The sequence below is a fragment of the Erithacus rubecula genome, assembly GCF_903797595.1.
Source record: "Erithacus rubecula genome assembly, chromosome: 10".
NCBI classification, from domain to species: domain Eukaryota; kingdom Metazoa; phylum Chordata; class Aves; order Passeriformes; family Muscicapidae; genus Erithacus; species Erithacus rubecula.
The window spans coordinates 16,978,800-17,003,442 of record NC_136662.1 but is presented as its reverse complement, the minus strand read 5'-3'; the positions used below and the strand labels follow the sequence as shown (position 1 = coordinate 17,003,442).

At 41.5% G+C, this 24,643-nt stretch overlaps 1 protein-coding gene across 6 annotated transcripts in view; it reads right to left on the bottom strand.

Annotated features, from left to right (window-relative positions):
* The window catches only part of PTPRF (protein tyrosine phosphatase receptor type F), a 368,934-nt gene that overhangs the window by 253,584 nt on the left and 90,707 nt on the right, over positions 1-24,643 (bottom strand). The window contains exon 1 of one of the 6 annotated variants that reach the window (XM_079313896.1): positions 19,986-20,243. The exons of the other annotated variants lie outside the window; for them this stretch is intronic. The gene's annotated coding sequence lies outside the window, so the exon portion shown is untranslated. Of the gene's footprint in view, positions 1-19,985; positions 20,244-24,643 lie in introns of those variants that run through there. 6 annotated transcript variants of the gene reach the window in all.

Sequence of the window (24,643 nt, the reverse complement as noted above, 5' to 3'; positions counted from 1 at the left end):
TTCACCACTGACCACCAGATATTTAACCACTGCCACATGCCTGCCCTTCTCCAGGAAGGGACCCACAGCAGGACTGTGCCCCAAGTCCTGGTTAGTGTTAGCTACGAGCTCAATCCTGGCCCTGTACATGGCTGGGAGGAGGGCACCTTTCATGGTGGCACACTCCATCACACTCCCTGCAAGCACTCGCCCCAGCCTCCTCCAGAGCCTTCACTGCCCAGCAGCACCAGCACTGCCAGGGGAGCCAGCAGGACTTCATTCTTCAGCTGTGCAAACAGGAAAGGGAAAGCTGATCAAACCACTGCCTGAAGGGAGGATGCACCAGCAAGGCCAAGTGAAACCACAGGCACAGCAGACTCAGAGGCAGCAGCCCTTGTTAGGACCAAGACTAAATAAATACCGACAGTCCTTTCCAGGAACCGGGCAAAGCTGATTATTTCTTTTCCAACAGACCAACCACCCTGGGAAAGCCCACCATCCACAAAATCTTTTCCATCAACTGTCCAAAGGAGTTGCTTGCAAATTACTGGAGGCACAAAAGCTGCAGACGCTTGGCTCTTTATCTTTGAAAGCGTGCCACTTGAATTTATCACACTACATGCAAGTCAAACTTTATTTAGCTGAACGAGAATCCTATAAGCCCCCTTTTTCCTCACCAGAGAGTGAGAACAAGCAGAACAGCTAGTGCCTTCTTGCTTTACTGAATTCATTATATTAAACCAAAAGCAATGTCATCTTAACTTGAAAGGACTTCTAAAAGAGCTTGAAGCAATTCTGCTGCTGCAGCAGTTTTATATTTTGGATTAACTACAAGCCCTCTTAACCCGTCCAAGTTTGTAACAGCACGTACTCATATCCTCCTAAGCTTCAGAGCAGCCAGCAGTCTCTGAGCTGTTAGCAAGCTGAGAGTTAAAGCACACACCATGTACAACTATTGTAATTTGACTCCTCTACAAGTTAAAGAAGTCCAAGTTTTAGGTATTTTGGTCCACAAGAAAGGACCTGCAGAATCTGGTAAATTATCTCAGACATTCCTCATGTCTCATGTGCAATTTCCCTGATTAATAAGCCAGGCTCACAGGGGCAATGAAAAGGTCAAAGTCCTACTACAGGCGACAGTGCTAAAATATTACTAAGTGTTACCTTTAAAACATTTTCAATTAGCATTAATATAGAAAGATTTATATCAAGAGGCATTCTGTAAATTCATGATTATCATCACTGACTTTTTAAACCATTTTACAAACAGGATTTTATTACTTTTTTTTTGTTTGTTTTTTGCTGATAGAGTGTCTCAGAAGCTATAGAAAACACCTTAGTAGCAAGTTTCTTGAAATGGAACATTAAAAAAACCACCCTGCTACCAATAACTGGTTCTTGTTTGATGTAGTTTGTCATTTTTCTGGACAGCTGAAAGCCTTAGGCAAATGTGCAGGGAAAAACAGTGAACCATCTCATCCATCTTTTGTTTATTAAACCCTGAGTTTATTCAAGTGGCTTTGAATTCTGAATTACACAAAGTCTTCTGAACCATTCCACACTCAGCAATTGAATCTAGGGGGCAGAGAGAATGCAAAATGTCCTTTACATTATTAACTTCTGGAGAAAGCATACGATAACAAACCCTTTCACCTCAGCTCACTGAAGAACAGTGAGAAACAATGGCCAGAACCAGAGCAGTTCCAGCATGGTGCTGCCAGAAAATCCTTGTCAGGTGCTTGACACAACCTGTGCTGAGAGCACCTCAGTCACTCTGGGCTCTCTTGCCCTGCCTGTGGGGGACACCAAAACAACCAAAGAACCATCAATAAGCACTTGGAAGCTTTATTCTGACTCTGCCATGTTTTCAGAGCAACAGCTAAATCTTGGGGACAGCCTACATGTGCTAGAGATGAAAGGTTTCCAAGCAGTGCCAAGTTATCTCAGACTAATAGCATCTAGGGGAGATGGATGGAGTCACAAAATCAAACTGCAGACACTCCCAGTTCAACACTAGTTTGAAAAGGGCTGCCTTTACTCTGTCCATTCACAAAAACACAGGGAAGAGAAAAGCCATTTTTATATACAAAATTGTATTACAAGAGTGCCCTAGAGGCCACTGTATCATTTTCATTCTAAATTCAATAAAAATACAGCGTTTTTATTTAGATTAAACAGGTGCTGCACAAAAGGGTCTTGCAGAAGCATTTAAGACCTTGTTGAGAGCATGGCCTGCCCTAAATCCAGGCAACCAGCCTAATCAGAAAGCCAAGATGGGCAATTTGATGGGCAATTTGGCTGCAGCAGGTCTAGCCCCAGAGGTCTCATACATTACTGCCTATGTCTGCATTTCCCCTCCCTTCGCTATCTTTCCTCATGCATTTCCTGATGCTCAAGTGTATACCAAGGCAATTGAGAGGATGCAATTTGTAATCTCAATTAGGCACAACATGAGGTAGCCAAGTTGATTAAGAAAGAAGGGGCCTAAATTAGCTTACTGCCCCTTTACAAGAATTAATTTCTACTCCAGCAGTGCCTGTGGTGGTGTGTCCAGTCCAAACACATAACAAAGTAAACAGATGCACTCAAGGGAGACTGACATTTTTCATGTGGTGTGGCAGGGGAGCTGTGTGCCAGTGAGGGTGCAGGCACTTCAGCCTACCTGATCCATTAGTGCCTGGTCAATGGCAAGGAAAGTACAGTCTTTCCTTCCCTTAAGTAAGACACTAATCTATTACAACTCTACAAGCCAGGGTAATTAATCAAAAGTCTATCATACCATATAAAATGAAAATGGCTCAAAGATGTGCCTGTTCACATCAATTAATTATTAAAGGAGCATTAGCATTAGCTGAAGCTTTTCACCTGCCATTTAGAAGTTCAGGCTAACATGACACGACACACGTACAGCCACTGCATCACAGTCTGCACCTCCATTCACCACCCAGCTGCCCCAGCTGTGCCTGGACCTGCTCTGCCTCTGCAGACTGCTTCAGTAACACCCCAAGAGCTACCAGAGCCTGCCTGCCAGGGATGCTCAGTATTCCCCTACAGCTGGGAAACAATCAGCAGGTAGCCCCTCCAAGTGGCAATCACAACAAGAATTTGCACATGTTTGCCTGACATTTCCTCTTCTGTTTCAAAATAAAGTCTTCAAACAACAAGGCAAGGGCTTGGTAAAGGTAGCACAAGCATTCCTAGAAACCACCAACCGTGTTGTTTTCAGCTGTGTTCATGCTGCTGTAATCAATGGAAGCACTTAGCAGTGATGAGCACATACCAGCAAGAAAAAACACCCCATCCTTTATGCCATGGTTGTTATCTTCTTCCAGACCAACCAATGAATCAAGATCACTGACTGCACTAGGAGGCAAAGTATTGGGAGGGCTGGTGCTTAATTAAGCCGAAGTAATACACCCTGGCTCAGGAGCAGACTAGAATCACCTGTGCAGCACATAAACCAAGAGCAGACAAGAGCATAGCAGCATCAGACCTGCTCATATTTCTACCACTTATGACCCAAGCTTTATTCTAATTGCACAAATTGAAGAATGATTAGCAGTTGTGAGGACATTAAATGCCCTGCTGATGTAACCAAAACAGATTTGCATTATTCAGAACGATTACATTAGGCCATAGCTGTGAAACTAGAATGAATCAAAACAAAAATATACATTAAAAACACAAAGAATCACCCCATAAACAAGGGCGATGGCAAAACAACCTAAGTAATAATTCAAAAGCCACATTCTAACATCATGCTTTTTAAAACTGAAGATGCAGGCATCTTTTTCATGAAACACCATAAAGTCACTACAGTGGTGTTCTCATCCCTTTACAATCTCTAAAATCAACTTTTATGGATACAAATACTAATAAAATTCAGCCCACCTATGCGCCAGCCTTCTACGTAAGACTTCATATCCAATTTTATGATAAATGTGTGTTTCTGCTGAGAAGTGTTATGCACAACTCAAGATCAGCAGAAGTACTAGGTCAAGTTAGACATCAGCTTCCATGAGCTGTGGGAAGTGAGTGGTAAGTGCAGCTCTGACAGACCACAGCTGCCTGAGCTAAACAACTTTACAGTACACTCACTAATAAACTACTAAACAGGCATCAGCACTCCTGGTGTCCCTTGGAAATTAAATAGTAAAATACAACTTGAAAAATTTTTGCCTCACCTCCCATTTCTCACAGATGCTCCTCTTCACAGCTTATCTCCAAGTGGAATGGTGAGGAAAGGGGGGACCCCAGACTGGCTGCCAGCCAGCATTTTCAGGCTTCACTTTTAATACCATTACCTATGAATACATCTACTTGGCCTCCAGTCCCCTTATTAACCCTGGCAGCAAAGCAAGTAACAAATACAGCTAACAATATCTACTTGGTAAGAAAACCTCATATTTTTCCTTAACACTTCATCTGAAGAGGTAAATCTCAGGAGGTAAGTTTGTAGCTGTTAACAAGCTATTTCCCTCTCCCCACAGAGGAAGAAATTGTGTTTTTCTCTGACAGCAATATATGATAGTACTGTCATTACAGCTGTTTTAGAACAGCTTTAAACTACACTTGTGTTTCAGAACTACCTGCCAGAGCCCTTGTTCAAAACTTTCATCTCTCAATATATTGTTTCATGGGAAGCTTTTAGTTTCAACTGTCCAAGTCATCAAGTATACAAAAGAATATGCATACTTTAAGGTAGAGGATACAAACCCATTCACTGCATTCAAAATACAATTCACAAGCTCCTTCCCTGGAGCCTTCCCAGACTGGATGACCAGATTTTTTCCATGCTATGAGGCAGCAGCACAGGGCTATAAAATCTCAGAAAAGGTTCCCTAAAAGCAGGGATGAGCCAGTGCACCAGATCTTGTCAGGCTTCCTCTGCAGTGATTTTGCAGCCTCAGCTGCTGTGACTGGCCCAAATTTTACCTAACCAGCAGATCTCACTATTTCTACTTGACTCCAATAGAGATCTGCTAAGAGTTTCTCTCCGAAGATCCTGTAAACACTATGTGCACACATTTCACACATCATTTGTGTGTATTTTACATCTTTATACAAGTATTTCTATAAAAATGACACCATGCATGTATTTTATGGTGAGTGAATTGTGATTTTCTTTTGAAAATCTCCAACATCCCTGCTGTGCTTTGCTTTTCCATCGGATACAGTGGAGCAGAGTGGCTGATTTCCCAGAAGCCAGACAGATCCCCAACTATGAAGTGATAACATTCTTCCTCCCTGACACTATTTAGTGATAACAGGTTTTAAAAACCAAAATACAAACCAACAAAATCCACTACGTAACTCTGAAGTTGCTCTGAAACTACTATCTTGAAAACAAAAATGCTCACTCCAGTTACCAGGCCTCTATAACACCAAAATTACTCTGCAAACATTTTCTGGATTAATTTTACTCTTGAAATTCCACTAAACCTTTAGTTTCAAATGCAACAATTTATACTCCCTCTTTGGAGGGAAAGGTTACAAAACATTTGAATTCTAGTTTTTCTACCTTAAAAAAAGGCTAAAAAACATACAATTTCTCTCCTATAATCCAGCAGCAACAAGAGGTTTTGCTCCAGCAGAACAATGAGATACAAAATCAAAATAGTCATCTATCCACTGACAGTGCATAAACACTGTATTTATTAGTGCTTCCCATACTGATTTTAGACTAACCTCTTTCTCACAACAGTAACAGCATAAATGACCATTTTAAGAACTGTCATCCAAATGTCACAAAACAAAAGAAAACAAATGATACATCTACTTCCCTGTGTCTCCTCTGGCCTTTAGAGGCTGGCACGTGAGGAGAATAGCCCAGCTCTGTGCCTCCTCTCACCCCCCAGTGCCAAGGCAGGCTCCCGATGGAGCGAGCACGGGAGCTGCACCAGGAGTCCTGCCAGGACTCCCCATCTCTGCAGCAGCTCCTCCATCTTGCAGAAGAGGGTCCACTCAGCACTCATCTTCCTAATTACACACCAGCAATTAGCTGGAATCTCGTTGGACTGTGCATGTCACCTGTTAACAAGGCCCTGTGAAAAAGGGCTAAAACTGGATGTGGCAGATGGAGCTATACATCCTGTCCATCTCTGGAGAGCAGATTTGTAATGCAAAACACTGAATGAAGATGAGACCCATGGATACAAGGAAGCAATCAGAACCAAACTGATTAAACAAGACCCAGGTCTCAGCACAGCAGACAGAATACTAAACAGAAACAAAAAGATACCTCAGAGAGGGAAACAAACCAAGCACTGCATCCCACACCAGCCGGATCTTCCCTGAACCATTCCGCTCCCTCTTCAGAAAAATCAGATCATTCTCCTAAAACTCACCAAGGCCAGAAACATCCACATTCCAATTACTCCGGGTCCACAGAGAGGAAAGCCTTGGGTTCTTGAGTTGCTTGTTTTATAATGGGGAAGCCCAGGACAGTGCTGCTGTGATCCACATGGCCAAAACCATCTGTGCTCTGTTGCACAGCCCTCCAGTTCAGCTCTACAGTGCTCCAAGTCAGAACACTAGTCTGTAGTATCAGCCAGCCTCTCACAACCTTGGGCACATGACATTTCATAAACCCAAATCCTGTTTGACTCGAGCAAATGTGGACTCAGTAGAGGAGGAACCCAGACTGATGGGACATCGTGACACGGCAGGGATGCACTGCTCTGTATCTGCCCCAGAGACACGATTCGATTCCAGCCCGAGCACTGCTGGCTCCGCACCCCGTCACACCTTCTTGCTCTGCTTTCCATGCAGTGTTAAAGAGAGTTTCTAAATCCTTGCACTGGGAACTGTGTTTTCCCTTATCAACACTGATCTGGCTTCACAGACCTCCCACTCATTTTCCTTCATGGGTTAATGGAAGAGAATTAAACAGACCTCTGAGCTCCTGCAGCCACTCTCTTACAAATACTCCACTGACACACACATTTCTCAGTAACACCCATGCTCAAAAAACATCAAGAAAAGTGTAATTTAGACTTTTAACACTTTCTCCAATGGAGTACAAAAAAACCAACCACCCTTAAAGCTGATTTTGTTTTGCTTTCTCTCAGCAAAATGCCTACCCCCCGGACAGCTGCAAACAAGCTCATACACTCTTCTGCTATCTTACACCTCCCTGCTAAGTGGATGATGTCACACAGCCTCACAAGAACAAACATATTCTGACATGTACCAAAAAATGAACCAAGTTATAAGCACAGACTATTCACCTAATGCTTTGCAGACACCTTTACACTGCCTGGGCCTCATAGTGAGTTTTGTTTGGAGCTTGTTTTTAACCCAAGGTTTAGAGAGAAGAAAAAAACAACAAACTTTCAAATGCCAGTACAGTGCTTGCCCACTGACTTAGCAAAGCACATACTGCCAAGATGCTGCAAGCCAAGCTTGAATGCCCCAGTGACCAAGTGCTTTTGGGAAATTCTTGTTATATGCACACATACACACACAAATGAGCAATCTAAATATTCAGACACACATTATTCTAAGATGCTCATGTGGCCTCCAGAAGCACACTTCTTGATCTGTGTGAACTGACTTTATATCTAAAGAGATGCTGTGACTCCCCTTCTCATCTCTTCAGGTTTTGGGGGTTTCATTTTTTATTTATTGCCCTTCTCTTTGCTTCACAGAAAGTTTCTGTTATTCCACCAGATTTTTATCCCTTTCTGTTTGGCAAATGTTGATTCTCCCCCATCCTCCTACACGTCTCACATGAAACTGCTTCAGCCTCCTTTGTGCAAGCAAAAAAAAAAAAGTACCTTTATCTTACCCCAAAAATCACAAAATCTGCTGGTTCAGTATCACCACCACTGCACATCACTGCTTCCACACCATGTACAGATTTTGAAACTGGTGCCCCTACAAGCTCCTGGCTGAAGTGGTTGTAGGGACAAATACCATCTAACAGGCACCCCCACATCTAATGAAGGGGAAAATGAAGGAAAAGCAACAATAATTCTACTCATGACCTGCACACACTAATGCCTAATCTTTTTCTCAGGGGATGGAGCAAGAGCATGAAGAGAAGACAGGCATTGGTGGTGATAGCTTCACTCCACAGTTTTCTCCCAAGTAAAACATCATGCCTTTGTGCCAGGAACTGCCTCAACACTATAACCCCAAACAAGACAAGATTAAAAAAAAATAAAAAATCAGTTGCTGCTCTTTTAAGACATTCCTTAATACTGAACATGCTGCTCCACTTCTGCATTCCAGAGCTCCGCTACCTGTAAACAAGAGTTAGGACCAGTACTTTGCATGGTCAAGTTCAGATTTTTGGATGGGAGGTAAAAGGCAAAGTAATATTACAGAGTACAGTATGATACTTGTCATATAAACAACTTAAAAATCACCTTTTAATGATAAATATCATCATCAGAAGCATCAAGCACAGCATGACTGTGCCAAGGGAGTGGGGAGCAGATGAAAGCAAGATATCTTCTCTTTCTTGAAATTTTTAATAAAATGTAGCAATGAGATTGAATTTGTTTTTACCAGGAAATCTGCAGAATAAAATGATTGCTATTACTATATCCAGGTGCTTTACACATGTATGATTCTAGTCATTTGAGATTCAGCATAGATCTGCCCTCAAAGTTAAAAAAACATGTCCCTACTTCTTCAAGAGAAAGCACAATCAGCCAGCTTCCAGTTAATATGGACAAATATGATTTCAGCATTATTCATCACTCCAGTTTCAATAATGAAATGAAAATTATTCCTCAAGATTAAAGTGTAAAAATCTAACTCCATTATTTTCCAGTCCTCTACAAGCTGATGTCCTCCAAGAGATTTAATGGACAACAAAAGACTCTTTACTGCCATCTCAAAACACCAAGGCACTATTCCTGTAATGACCAGTTGCCTCCTTGAGTAACAATGACCAAAGATGCAAGATGCAAATGCAGTCACCAATGCATGCACTTTTTGAAAAAAGTACCTGCAAGATCTCTTCAAGTTGAAAATTTTATCAATCACAAGCCTTCACTGCAGAGCCAGTATATCAATCTCTTTTGAGGTCTTTTACACTTTAAATATTTTGAACAAAACTCTTAAGTTCATCCACAAAAAGGTTTAAGCAATAGCATCACTAACAATTCACTGAGAACATTACTGAAAGCCAACTGCCTAATATCTACAAAGAAGAGGGGGAAAAAGAAAATTTCTTTTTTGAGATTTGACTTCATGGTGCCAAAGCTCTTCAGTAAAAAAGGTCAGTATTGATACCTTTGAGAGTGCAACCATGTGCTTTCAGATAGTTTAACTTTCACTTCAATGCTTTCAAAACCCATAGCAGGCTCTTTTAAGAGAAGCAGAAGAATCTTGGACATGAACAGGGCTCACTGCTATCAGGGCACATAGCCCCCAAGTTTTCACAACAGTGTCCAGTGTAATAGCATATTCATCTCTTGCAATCCAGGCAATAATTTGCTAAGCACATCTTTCAGCAACACTGAGAGTTTAGGCAGTGACAGTGCCTGAGTCCAGTCACCTCCCCAGCTGCATCAATAGCTTTGTGCCATGGATTGGATTGGGGAACCAGACCAAGTCTAAAATAAATAAGAGGGAGAAAAATAACACAATTCTCTTTGACCTGAAGCAGACTCCTGATTTATTACCCTGCTGCTAGTGACAAAACAAGTTTAGAGTAAGCAGGAGGAGATGGGAAGAGACTGGTGAAGCCTAGATCATCTCTGCAAGAAAGGTTCTATCTACCACAACAGCCCAATTATTGTATACTGTAAAACCTCTAAAAAAACATTTCAAGGCAGTGTTTTGATTGATTTTCTTTTGCAAAACAATCTCCCACCTAGGGTCTATGGTTACATTTCAATAACATCAGAAAAAAATAATTTAAAAACCCACGTCCCTCTGCAGAAAACAACCTTTAAAGAAAACCCGAGCACTCTTCCACAGCTAGAACAATGCTCTTCCCTCATCATCAACACTGCCAGGAGGTTAAAGCCTTTACCAGCTTTTCAGAGGGAGAATCTTCTGGTAAGTATTGTGTTTCAGCAAATCACTTTCTATTTCTCTTTCAGATCAGAGTCACTGCCACATGCTTCCCTTCCTTTTACGAGAAACTTAATAAAGAGACTGCAGTTTTCAGAATTTACAGCTCACCTGGACCAAGTTCCTTCAAGCAGCACAAGTGATAAAAATTTATTAATGAGGATAGCTCTTCTTTGAAAATATACCTTTGAGGATTTGTCTCCTTTCTCAGCTGGATCAAAGGCTGTGTCTGTGCCCTGTCCTTTGACCTGGGAATCACAACTGATGGCAGCACGGAGGCAAGACAGGAGCTGCAACTCCCTCACAGCTGGGGAAAACCACGGAGAACAACCCACAGAGAGTGGATTATATTCCAAAAGTTCTTAAAACATTTTCCCATTTATCCTGGGAAGTTGTTCAGAGCAAACTGTTAATCAGAAAACTCTGACAGGAACAACATGAGGTAGCACATGATTCACATCCAATCTTTAGATTCTGCTTTCTAGACATCAAGTGTTCAAGGCAACAAGGCTGCACCCTACCAAAATACTCATTTTTATAAAGCTTTAACCGAATGTTAAGTCACAATAATTAGGGCTCTTATCCCACTCTCAGAGCCTACAAATTGCTGGACAACATGCAAAAACAAAAGGTATTTTTTAAACTAAATAACCCGGAGAATATTTTATTTCTCTCTTCCCTTACCAAATGATTAAATAGAGAGATTGGAGGCTCAGATTTCAGCAACAGATGCTTTATTTTAAAGTCTTAATTCTTCCTGGCAAAACTCTGATATTTCACAAGGTTGGCTTATTGATCAAAACAGGAATATGTATCCCAGGTTACTTTTGTTTTGAAATAATGAGATAGTAATCTAACTTGCAACACAGTTGCTACTCCTGCATCACCAATGAGCACAGTCTTTTTATTATCAGCTTCTGAAATCCTTTGCACAATCTGGTTCTTCAGCACTGTGTGGTTTGCACTCACAGTGGCACCAAAGTGTCTCCTCTTAAAATGCCATTCCCAGTTCAAAACTGTTGCAATGTATTTAAAAGCCACACAAGGAAAAGAAACCAAGCTGCACTGTACAGCTTTCTTGCACTCCTTAATTGACTTAATAATTTCCATAAACCCTAGTGAGAAGTTACCAGTTGGTCAATCTATACTCTTCCACACAACAGATTCTGGGAAAATGCTTTGAAAAGGCTGATTTACTAATTCTGCCCTAGCTACCACTTCAGTAGCAGATGTCATCTAGCCCAAGAGAATCATCTCATTTAGAAAAGCAAAATGCAGTTACAAAGCTAGTCTAAATTTAGATCCCCCACCAAGAAAGGAACATTTATGAGGACATGGGAAAGGTTTGTGTTACCAGTAAGATGCAACACTCAAATATCTCACCTACACCAACATGAGTTGCTACTAGGCATAAAATAAAATACTGCATTATGGATATACACAGAGCCTACTATATCTTGGTATGATTGCTAGAAACTCCATTAAGGTCATAAATACAGAGAGATAGCTGACAAGAAGCTCAACAGAAGGATAGATGTTCTCCCAGTAGGAGAAAATGCTCTTAACAACTACCTGTGGGATTATGAAAATAGGCTACTTAAGTATCTGCTGCTATTAGTGATACTGCTCTGCCTGCCAGATCTGTGAGAGTTTTTGTTTGAACGCATGCTTGGAATGCACCTCCTTTTACCAAGGGAAAATAAACACCAGCCTTTGGGGAGGACAAACCAAGCATCTCCCCAGCACGGACAGCAGACACACTCACAAGCTCAGAAGAGCATCAGCAACCTGTGGTGCCAGCATGTTACAGAGGACACAGTCACTAAACCACTGCAGCTGTCACTTGTGAGTGCAAGTGGCATCAACAGGGGTGTCTGAACACACATCTCCAACCCAGAGACTTCACCAACCACACAAAGAAAAGGAGATTAAACGTCCTGGCAAGCAATGAGGGAATCCTGCAAACACCACTGCTGAAAGTGTTCCAAGAAAGAAAATCCTGCCTCACTATCCCATGTGATTATCTTCCCTAAAATTACATTTTTCTTGTATCTGTACACTAATTTGACTTTTTTTTCCCCTTTACTTGTGAAGGAGCTACTATATTCAAGTGTTTACAGAATATATCACTTTTTTTACTCTTTCACCCCTGCCATGTCACTGTCATAAAACTCACTCTTGATTCTAAAAATACTTTATACAACGCTGCTGGGTTCACATGAAGACTCTGAGGACCATCAAGAAGATAAAGAAGCACAACATGCAGCCACTAAACCAAAATTACAGACTGCATCCTAGGTTTCTAGAAAACAAAGGTTTGAGTGATTAACACGTAACTATTTCTAAAATTAAATAATTGCAAAGAAACAGTGCTTCTTAAAGAAACCGAGAATTCCATGCTAACAAAAATTAGAGGTAATTACAATGTGTATGTAAAGGGCATAGCATTCTGCGAGTTAAATCACCTTTAATTATGTTTTCTGGATTTGTAACACTGACATTTGAATTCCTAACACTGCACTGATACACCACGTTAAATCAAACATGCCAACAGCTCTATTCTGAATCACCTTGAAGGCTTGCAAAACAGAGCTGTGTTTGAACACATTTATCTTTTTCCTTACACTCTTTCAGCTATTGAGTGAGACCACAATGTATACTTCTGGAGTCATAATTGGTCACCAAAGCAACAGCTTGGATGCCAAAGAGCAGGATTTCAACTCGACTGCACAGGGTGGTGGAAAGAGAAAGGTGATCACAATACCTCCATTGTAGCCTTGATCCCGTGACTCAGACCCTCGGTGAACTACAAGTCCTTCATGCACTGAATCCAAAATGAATAACTGTGAAAGCAACTGAAAACAAGACTTTGCTTTCTTTTAACTTTTGTTCCTTTTACTAATGGCCTTTAAAGGGTCTGGACCTTAATCCTGGATCATGCAAGAGAGATGAGAAAGAATCCTGGCTAGATTTTCTTCCAAATGGGCCAAATAAAAAAGTTTAAAAAAAAAAATCTTTCCTCCAATAAATTGTCTGTAAGTTGTCAATTCTCTATTTATTACCAACCCTTAGAAAAGGAGGTCTGCACCATGGTTAGTGCACAGTACTGACTGTAGATCTGGAGTTCCTTCACCACAAGGTAAAGCCAGACATTTACACCCCAGAGGCCTTTTCTCATGTTGTCAGCAAACTGTGGCTGTATGCATGGTGAAAAAATACCCACTTCTCATAATGTTATTGCTTAACCTCTTATAAAGAGCTTATGTTGTTTTCCAGCTGATATTCTGCTGTAAGAGGACTGAGATGAGATATTTGTTTTCAGTTCTTTTCCCCATTCTCAGTGATGCCCTTTTCTTCTCATATGCTAAGGCAGCTGTTTATCAAGTTTCACAACCCAGCTAAAAGAGGCTAAATTAAGGAATTTCCTTTGCTTACTTCCTCTGTTTTAAAGGTGTTACATTACCCTCTTTGCAGTTTGTGGTTCAAGAACTGCAGCTGTTAGGAAAAAAAAAAAATATTTACGCATATCAACACATGACTGAAAATATTTACATTAATTCACCTGTGACACAGAACCCTGTCCAGCTAGACCCCCGGGCACCATGGCTCAGTTGCTGCAGAGCTAGCAATCCCAGGGCTGAGGATGGGGAATTTTTATCAGCATGTTTCCTGTGTGCCCACTCTGCCGGAGCACCAGCACACTTGGAGCACCCCAGTGCCTGAGCAGCAGCGAATACCCTTCTCCAAACCCATCCATAAGCTCTGCTGCTGCTGTTAGGGAGTAAGGAGGGATGAAGGGAGAGAGCACTGCGAGGACAAAGCATCCCTGCAGGCAGAGGGCATGGCTAACTGGGCATGCAGAAAGACAAGAGCAGGGCTGGGCAGGGAGCTGCAGGAGGGAGGCTCTGCCAGCCCCTGAGCCCTGCTGGCCATTTTCATCACTGCCCTGGCTGCAGTGAAAGCACTGCCTTCCTATGGACCCCAGGCTCACAGCACGGCTTTGTGAAAGGCGTCTGGCACGTAAGGTTTGCACTTCCAAAACCTCCAAGCAATTCCCAGCTGCTCCTTTCAAACCTGCTACATATCATATATTTCCTCTTTTTCCCACCTAAGAAGGGGGCTGCAGACACACGGCATCAAATGCTGGACTAACAAAAAGCTCCTGCTATAACCACTCAAAACAACAGAGTAAGAAAGTCTGTCAATAAAGTGACCAGTGTTAACCCTGCCTGCACAGAGACTTCAGGCATGGAGGAATGACAGGAAGAATTAAAAGTCAATCTTTAAGAATTTCAGAAGTGAAATGCCCACAGCTTTGCCTCTCTGAGGTTTCTATGTGTTGAAAGCACATGGCCTTAACTAGCAGTGCAAGACAAAAAGGCAAAGCCTACTTAGTATCTCCATACCAAATCTGCAAAAGTTGTGGCATGCACTGTAGGCAAAAGGCAAGTTAGGCTGGGATTTCTCCGTTTTCACTTTGTGATGACCTAAAAGAAATGGGAGTTTTACCTATATAGATAAGACAATAGGTGATTACCTCACTCCTATGAGTAACACTTAATAAAGATTTTACTTGACCTCATTTTAGCTGCACTAAAGAAAGCCATCTCAAATCAGTAGTAACAAAACAATTAACACCAGCACCCAGTGAAATGCTTCTGTATCTGCCAACCCTAAGTACCTTACAGTCTGCAAATGGGATGGTTTTATTGTTTTTAGGTACACACAGGCACGTATTTCTTAATTATACTTTAAACCAAGAACAAAGGTCGCACATATGCTCATGTTCTGTAAACAACTCCCATCACTTCAACCATTACCAGTAGACCTTTAGACTTCTGCATCTCTTGGCTCTTTTCATACTGGAAAAACATCATTAAAACAGACTGAAACTGCTATTCCAGTCAGGCTGCTTATTTAAAGCTTGAAGAAAATGTGTACCTGCAATGCTCTGCTTCAAAACAAATGATAAAATCAACTGTTATTTCAGACTCTTAATCTTGGAAAAAATATTTTCTCTGGTCAGAGACTACTAAAGCTACTCTCTCTTCTATCACAACTATGTATTTACATAATCACAGAACTGCTTCTAAGGTGCATTTTTAGGCTGTATACAGAGCCTTCATATGTGTTCATATATGCTGAATTAGATTAAATAAGTTTAATAAGAAAAGAGTGTATACAAAGTACAGTTTTACAATTAGCATCTGCTTTATCTCTTTTTTCTAAGATGACTTTTAAGCTATATGCATGTATCAAAGCCCTTTATCTCACAATGCCATTTTCCCCCAGAGCATTCATGTCTCACTTCAATAAAATATCAGCACGCATGGGCTTGAAACTGGCTTTACCTGCAGCAGAGACAATTCCCAGACTATCAATTTGTAAAAGCATTGGAAAAGTAGTAAGAATAATATTGACAGATGGCTGTCCCACACTTTCCCTGCAAAAGCCTCTGCTCTGGAGCCACCTTCCCCACAAATTAGTCTTTTGAGAGTTAATAGATAACCATTCATTTCAGTCTTTGAGAATTCAAAAAAGTGGGCATAGAGAATTTCAGGTTCTGGGGTGGGTTTTATTGTTGTTGTCTCCCCCATCCCCCTTTCCCTAAAGTAAATAAAACTTTGAACCTGAATGCTTTCAGGAAAAGATAAACTTAGCCATCAGCACAATTCACTCCTTTCTCTGGAACTCCAGTAGCATTCAGGGTTTTTATTCAATGGGTAAGATATCCAGAGCTGTTTCCAGAATTCTGAAGATACAACCCATGGGCAATGCTCATCCACAACTGGCACCTCAGGTGTTTGCAATGTCTGGGGACCACACCATCACCAAGCCTGCACTTTTGATTTAAATTACTTTCATCTCATTTGCATTCCCTCTTTATATCTGAAGGAACAGACATAGCTTTAGGTCTTCTTGAAAAAAGGTCCTGCTGTAGCACTATAAAATTAAGGACAAAAGAATACCAATGCCAACTCAGTTCAACAGGACAGTATCTGTCCTACTTACCATTCTCAGGAGGAAGTCAGAGATGCACTCAGGGAATGGAGCTGTCCACTCCCACCTTATCTGTGGACTGTGGTTTTAACTTTGAGCCTGTATTTAAATTGAGGGCTCATATTAAGTGGCAATGAGCACTCCCAACCTCAAGACATCAGTGTCCTCAGCAGCAGAAGGTACAGCACGTCTGTTGTCATTACCAGGTGTGCTTTAATTACTGCTATTACCAGCAGCCAGGGAAGGGCTGCAAGGCAGCTACTCTTCAAAGAGAAAAGGCAGAGCAGGGCAGCAGAGATTACTCCAGCAACTGTAAATACTTTGCCATCTGCAGAGTCACTGGAATTAAATACCAATTTTTAAAATGCTCATTTATTCCCTGGCCACGCCATGCACACAGGCACCTATGCTGACCATACTGCCATGGTATCCTCAGCATCTCCACACCTGCCTGATCCACGGGCCACACAAAGCAAATACAAAGAAATATAAGCAGAGGCATACTCATGGGTGGAGCAAAGGCTCATCTATACATAAAAACAAACAATACTTTGTTATTTTTATCTGTATGTGAACAGAATCACACAGAGAAAGTAAATCTTCTGCCTTGCTCTTGCTGTAAGACTACCAGAAGAAAATTATCTAGTATGGCAAAGGAAAGTAAATTTCTTAAGAGCAGAGCTGAAAATGCAAGCCCTGCACAGAAAGTGGGCTGAAGCACACCAGAGTGTAAGACACCCAGCCATGGAAAGAGCTCCAGCAGACACAAAGATTTCCTATCAATTAGGCCATTGTATAATGGATACAGCTGCCAGTGTCTGCTCTGATGCCAGGAAGCAGTAGAGAGTTTGGAATCAACACCAGATCTCCAGGCAGTGCTATGGACTGCACAGAAAAATGCACATGGCTTTTTTAAAGAAGTATATGAATTTCTGAAAAATTCTACAGTATGGTATCAGGATCAACAAATTCAGTGAGAAAAGGTCAGGGCAATTCTACATTTTGGAAAAAATCCCACTTTAGCCTCTGTCCTGGCTGGGGACCAAAAAGGCAGCAATGCCAAGTGCAGTCTGCCAGGCATGGAGACCCTTCCCTCCCCATGTTAGTGGGCAGCAGGACCCTGCAGCCAGCAGGGGCTGGGGAACAAGGTGCTGTGCCCAGGGCAGCTCCAGGGACACCCAGAGGGGCAAGAGCTTCTGGACCATTAGGGGAAGCCTTGCTTTTGCCACCAAAATTAGCACATGTTAGAAAACTGAGATTCAGAGACTCTCTCCTGTTTCTGATCAGGGATCAGAGGTTTTTCTCTTCACTGGTCTCGTGAATTGCTCTGATCTGATTCAGCTTTTGGAAGACAGTGAAAAGCCCTGACTTCCAAATAAGCAAGCTTAACAGATCTTAGGTGCTTCAAAGCAGGTGGGTTAAAGCTACAAAGAATTATTCATTCTCCATAGTTACTGGCCACTGCCATTCCTTTAACAGTGGGATACCCACCTAACACACAGAGACATCAATACACATTAATTTAATCCACACATCCCTCTGCCCCTGGATAAAAGGCCAACTTTAACCCTATGCTACTGCTGGAAGAAAAGCTATGGAGGAGCAATGGAAAGAACTTGTTTCTCCACCTGAAAGCACCCATAATTAGGAAGTGATGGATGTCACTAGTAGAAGTGAGTGATGTTTTTCAGGAGGTCTCTCATCTGTAACTGCACTGTTTTCAGATAAAATAACCCTTTCTGTCAGGCAGTGTCAGGAATGTCTACAGCCGATCAGTCACTGCTATCCAGAAAAAAATATAACATTTTTGTCATAATATCTGTAGTGTACATTGTATCAGCCTTTCTTCATTGTGTGCCTCATCAGTCAGGGTCTCCACCCTGGCAACACCAATAACCGGTGCTCCTGAGATAAACAGATAAATTGAAATTTCCAAAAACCTCAACCCCATTGCACGTGTTACAGAACTCCTTTTGAACAGAACACCTTTTACAAGAGCATAAAATCATATTTGCCATCTGGAGTTAATGACTAACAGGTAAAACTCAGGAGGAAGGCCTGCTCGCCACTCCTGCATGGTGGCCTACAAAGCGGAACCACTGCAGAAACAGCTTGGAAAGAAGTCAGCAAGATAAGCGGGATCATTTCCAACTCGGACACCATAAAATGCCACACTGTAACAACTTCATTTACAAGACTTTGACAAACAGTAAACAAGGAGAACAAATATCTAACACAATTAACTGAGATTACACATATGGCCTAAAGTCTCTGTGCCACTGTGCAAGTGCCAGGAGAGATGGTCCCAACAAGGAAAACAGGGCAGCTCTGTAACTATGTGACCCTACAGACTGTCACAGGACCACAGAAAATAATCTCTGCACCTCCACAGCTCTGAACAAGGTGGCCTTGTTGGCCCCACAGCACCTCTTCAAAATCAAAACAAAGCCAAAAACCCCATGAACATGATTAAGGAAATGGGACAGATGAGTTAGACAGACCCTGAGCCTTTGGGAATTCTCTATGTGATCCCTCTCAAGCAGCCTGGCTATGTTTTAAACTGATTAAATCAGACCTTGACAGAAACCTTAAGTATCAATTTCTCAATATTCTAATAATTGCATGGGATTCTTGCTAAGGTTCATGCAACAGATGACCACTCTGATGACAACACACTCCGTTTTCTACAGGTCACCTTACAAAATTTGATGGAGCTTCATTTCATTACCTAAAAAACCATTCTTGATCTTTAAACACAGCCAATGTATATTAATATTTAACCACTGCATGTTAGAGATTACATATCACTATTACAAGCCCATAGCTATTACTTTTGCAAAACACTAGGGAAAAAATATATGCTGATGTCACTGATCACCTGCATTCTATTTATTGTGATGGGAAATAATCAGCTTCTCTGATTAGGTACATGTTTATTATATTACAAGGCAACAATTTCCTTCAAGCACCCAATCCAATCCACGTGCTTGACACAAACGTTTCTCAAAGGCCAGGAATTTAAATATCTGTGTCCTAGAAAATACACTGGTACTTCTAAGGAAGAAAATGCTGACGCATAAAAGAAATTTAAACATTTGATTACATTGTTTCCTCTTGATACCTGATTGAGGAAACAAATATTTTTACATTATTAAGAGACACTAAGGTAAGCAATCCCAGTAGTATTTGGCCCTTCTGAACCACTGATTACCTGGAAAAGTATTGCCACTCACCTGAGACATATCATTCAAAAATTTCATCCTCTAAAGATAATGAGGAAAGAAGTAGCTTATTAAAACTTTGACTAAAGCCGGTGGGAAAGGACCTCAGCATGTCCAAATCCATGCTCAAAGCAGGAGTAACTCCCAAGTCAGACTATTCTGTCCAGAGCATGGCCAAGTTGATTTCTGAATACCTTCTAAAATGGAAACATTACAAGCTCTCCGGAGTCTCGCTCAGCACTCTGAAGCTGAGCTACAGGAACTTTCCCTGCTGTATCCTGTGCACTTTCCATCTTTTCCCTTCACCACGCTCCCCCTGGAAAACCTGGACACTGCCATCACCCCACCCACCTGCCTGGGGTGGGTGTCCATGCTCAGACCCTCCCCCCCATGCCTGGGAAGCACAGTTCCCCTGGACCCCACTCACATCTCCTGCTCCAGTCCCCAGGCACCCACAGCCCTCTGCCTGATTCATCTGGTCTTGGCACCTTCTTGACTTGCCTTTCTCACACTTGGGACCACGAGTGGGATTCAAGCTTCCCCATAAACCAGGACCACCTCTTGTCCATCCCTTGGCTGAGATGGCAGCTGACCACTTGGCCTGTTCATGCACAGGCTGGTCAGAGCCAGCTCCAGCAATACCCACTGCTCATCCTAGTCCCCAGCCAACCCACATTCCCTGCTGCACCACCCTTGCAGCTGGACACAGCACCACATCTGGGGGCTCAGCAGCACTGACAGCAGCACCATTACCTTCAGTTGCAGTCCTGGGCATGCACTGCAGACACAGCTTGTGCACAGGTGGTGATCCAGTGCCTGTCCCAAAGCAGTCTTCCTGTGCTGTGCAGTCCTGCCACGTCCTCACCACTTTGTATTTCCTCATTTCAACTCATTAAGTTGTAAGCTGCAGATTTCCACATGCTGTTTCAATCTACCATAGCCATTTAACTCTGAACTATGCTTCACACTGCTTGAGCACCTCTCAGTCTGGACTTACTTGCAGATTTAGTTAGTATTCCCTTGTCCACACCAGTAAAGAGAACAGCAAATAAAGCTCAGCCCAAGACAAACATGGGTGTATTCACACAATTCCTCATGCCATCTCCCTTCTTCCTCTGATTTTCACAGTAAATTATAGGTAACTACTCTTCAAACATGGTCCTTAAACAATTATTTGTTTACCATATTATAAAATACATATATTTCCTTATTCTGCACAAGTGTCATGAGGTTTTATCAGAAATTGCTGAAGTCAAGGTAACATCAGAGGTACTGCTATTCCTGAATCCTTATTTTCTTATCCTCCAGATTCCTAGAAACCAATTAAAAATTTTGTTCCAATTCTCTAAGCATTGCAGTAAGACTAACTAGTCTGTAATTCCCTGGATCTCCCTTTTTCAAACTGAGGCAATGCCATTGCCCTTTTCAGTCCTTCAGGACCTCTCCTGGCCTTCCCAATTTCTAAAAGATAATTGTAAATGGTTCAAAGGTTGCTTGGCTAGTTGCTGATGTACCCTAGGGCAAATTTCATCAGGCTCTGCCTATTTGAATACACCTATCTTATCTCCTTTTTCTGATCTATCCTTTTTCTACTCTGCACTTTACTCCTATCACCTTGTTTAAATTAATTTGAATTAATGTGAAGACACGCTCAAGCAATACAATAGCTACATGATACCCATTTAATATTTTATCTTTTAGCTATAATGTTAGCAAAAAACCAACTCCATGCTATTCATGTACTATGACTATGGCCTTTTGGAGACACAGAAGAACATTTAGAAAGATTGGTCTGAGCTAGACTGAAGACTGCAAATGGTTTAGACCAATCCTCAGCCTGGGGTGACACTAAGAAATGTCAAACCCCTTGTCTGTGCAGGAAGATTTAAAAAGAAATCTTAACTGTATTTTAGAAGGGACTCTTTCCATTACCAAATCAGCCTAGTTTGGCTTTGTAAGTTAAAAAAACAGAAAAATAATCCAACACTTCCCCAGTACAGAAAACATTCGATAATCAAAAGCACAATTTCCTGTTGATTGCCTAAGTTATCCAGCACTGACCATTGCCAGGGGTAGTGTACTGAGTTAGGCTGACCACTGGTCCAAACCAGCACAGCAAGTCCCACTCTTCTATGAACACTGGCAGGTATCTTGAAGCACATACTATATGCTCTAGCCATAATTTACCTTTCATCAGCTGGAAATTACCATCCTCATGGCTAAGACATGGCAAGACACTACAAGATCACTGCTATTCTGCTTCTATGCAAAGCAAAACAGACAGCCTTAGATCATCCTCTGTGATTTCTATTTTGTTTTTTAGCAAAATGAACTAGACATGGTTGTGTGCTGTTACATTTCAGCTGAAGCACAGTAACTTAAACTGCTTCATTTCCATCCTCAAAGACACATCAAGGCTCTTTTCTGTGATCCCCTAGGCAGAAGATGCAATGTTAATGGAGATTCTGGCTGTCACTTTTCAAAGCAGTTAGTTATTTGAATGCTTCAATTTCTAGTGTACCCAACTTGAAGTATTATACAAGGTCCAATTTTCAAGAAATGATGAACACTCAAAAATCGCTGGGCAGAGGTTCCCACCCCACTTGGGTGTTTAAATCCAGAATCCATTTTACCTGGTATTTCTACCAAGAAAATCCTTTTGCAAGACTAAAACCCTAGTACTAGTCAAAAGAAGGGGAAAAATAATTTTCTTTTGCTAGCTGTGAGGAAAATGCAACAGATCCATGCATTCTTCCAGTTACACAAAATACAGCAGCCTACCCTTGAATATGGATCTGTGAGTATTTTCTTCCAAAGTGATATACTGAAAACCTTCTCTCACAAAATACTATAATCAGCTTTCAGTGAAACCTACTTTACTGGACATAATATAAAGCTTGATTTCCAACACTGTCAGCAGAGAAAACCCACCCCATATTTCCAATCCATATATTGCAGGTACTTCTCTCTACTACAAATGCCACCATCAGTAATCCCTGTCTTGCTGCCTGCCTCCCCTGAAATAGGGATCATAATTAGCAGAATCCCTGGATCTCGTTGTGGGTTAATGATGAATGAAAACAAGGTACAAATAGAGAGAACAGTAAAATACTGGTACTCTGCTGCTCTTCCTTATTCCAACAGTGGAAAAATTCAGGCTTCATTTTAGTCAGAGGAGTTTGGTGTCATGCAATTGTTCAGTCACAGCTCAGGAAACCTCATTATTTCAGGCCTCTTTAGAAATCCAGAGTTTTGCCCGAGAGTACGATGGGATGGATGCACACCCGCTCGCTGTGGCACTGTGCCCCAGGAATGGCACAGCTGGTGCTCGTGCCCAGCACAGCCCCAGGGGCTGGCACAGGCATCAGGAATCCCAGCACAGTCACAACTCTGCTTTTTAATTCATCACCCCGCTGGGCTCTACTTCAAACCCACAGTTTAACCAATACTGGCTGGTTTCAGCCAAGCCTATGCTGATAGTAGACAGAACGAAACCAAGTTAATTAGAGTTAAATGTAGCCTCAAAGGAGATCTCAGCACCAGAGCTCCTTATGCACATTAACTTATATAGCATGTATTTTTAATGAGTTCAGCACTTGTCTCGAGTTTAGGAAACACACACACGGGGTGGCAGCTATTCAAAGCTGTTGCGCCAGAGCACGAGCAAGTGCTGACTCTGCAAGATGACAAGGTTATGGTGCCAGTTATGGAGATTCTACCTTTATTGCACAACCCTCAGATACCTGAATTTAAATTAAACAGGTGAAGTGACAACACAAAAGCCACCTACCAATATACTCGTCATAAAACACAAAAGGAAATGAAAAAGACCAGAGGGCTAAAGCTGATGCTCAATTTTGTAAATATGGTTAAATCTTGTAACATCTCCAGCATCTCCTGAGCCTCTTTTTCATAAATAAACTTCTGAAAATATGTATCCCTGTAGACAGCTAAAGCAAACACCTTCAAAGCAGAGGGAATTTTACAAGTGCAAATTTGGAGGAGTTTTAAACGCCACCCTTCCATCTCCACGTGCATTCTCCAACACTCACCATGTGAAGCCAGGTAAATGGCCAGTAGTTGTGCCCTCTGGGTTCCAATGTATTAAAGCAGTCTACTTATATGTGAGATAAAAGGACTTAAAGACGCTTAAGCCCAAAAAATATATAGTCATATATAAATGAGGCTGAACTACACCAACAAATTCTGCCAATGCCCTTTAGAGCCTGTCATTTAAATACAGCCAGAAAACACTGGTCACTGGATTACAGTGAAAAGGGGCAACTCACTGTTTTGAATTAATTATAAGTATGTTCCAGCCAATGCAGCATTAACACACAATTAAATCACTTGGAATCACATAAGTTTTGTGCCAACATTCTGTAGAAATATACAGCCTCTATGACAGAAAACAACCCTATGATTAGAATATGGAACTGCAACACATTTTCCATAATGTGAATATAGTAAAGAATAAAAAGGTTCAAAGTATTGTAAGAGGACAGTGTGACCCAACGACAACATTTTGACACTTTAAGGTCAAATGAAAGAAACTAATCGTGTAGAAGTCTCAGTTTCAACTGCAATTCCAGTGGTAATGCCACTTGTATAAAAATCCCCCAAACCATGATCATATACAGTATTTCCCCAGCAATATCCAGTTCAAATGAAAAATCTGAACTTTGTTTTTATTTTAATCTTTTCAAGCAGTATTCACTTTAATACATTTCTTAACTTCATTACTGTAACATTCAAATGGATAGGTATTTTTGTGTATGCCTGAAAATGCAACCATACAACAATTTTAGTTTAAATGAATGACAAAAGACTGCTTCAGGACACAGTGCTGTCTCAAAACTCCTGAAAACTTAATCTGTACTCTGCTAATCTAGGTTACAGTTTATCTTCAGGGGTTCTCCTGTAACATCATTCCTTGATGCTTTAGATTCAGCCTGACATGATTGAAAAGGCTTCCTTTTCTTTTTCCTCCCATTCATTCACTTTGTTCCCAGGCTCCTCTGTCCCCTCCCCCCAAATAATGATTAAGGAAATTATTTTAAAAGAAAACCCTACAGATAAACCATGACCTAGAACAGGGACATTCTGCCCAATTTATGTTTCAGAAAGTTGATTTAGTTTAAAAGATATTACTGCATGCCACTCAAACTGTACTTTCAGCCACATTTTTTATTGACTGAGTCTGTCATCTTTTCTTTCCTAAAACTGAGTTTACTTTAAGAATGACAGAAGACTTTCTCAGGGTCAGCTGAAAGCATTCCTAACTGCACATACCAGAAAAGAAGTGCTATAAAACTGAGAAGCTCTCAAGGACAGCTGTTTTGCTGAGGAGCTGCATGACCAAGCTGCCACCTCAGCTCCTGTGTAACATCACTTCTCCTGGTTTAGCTCTG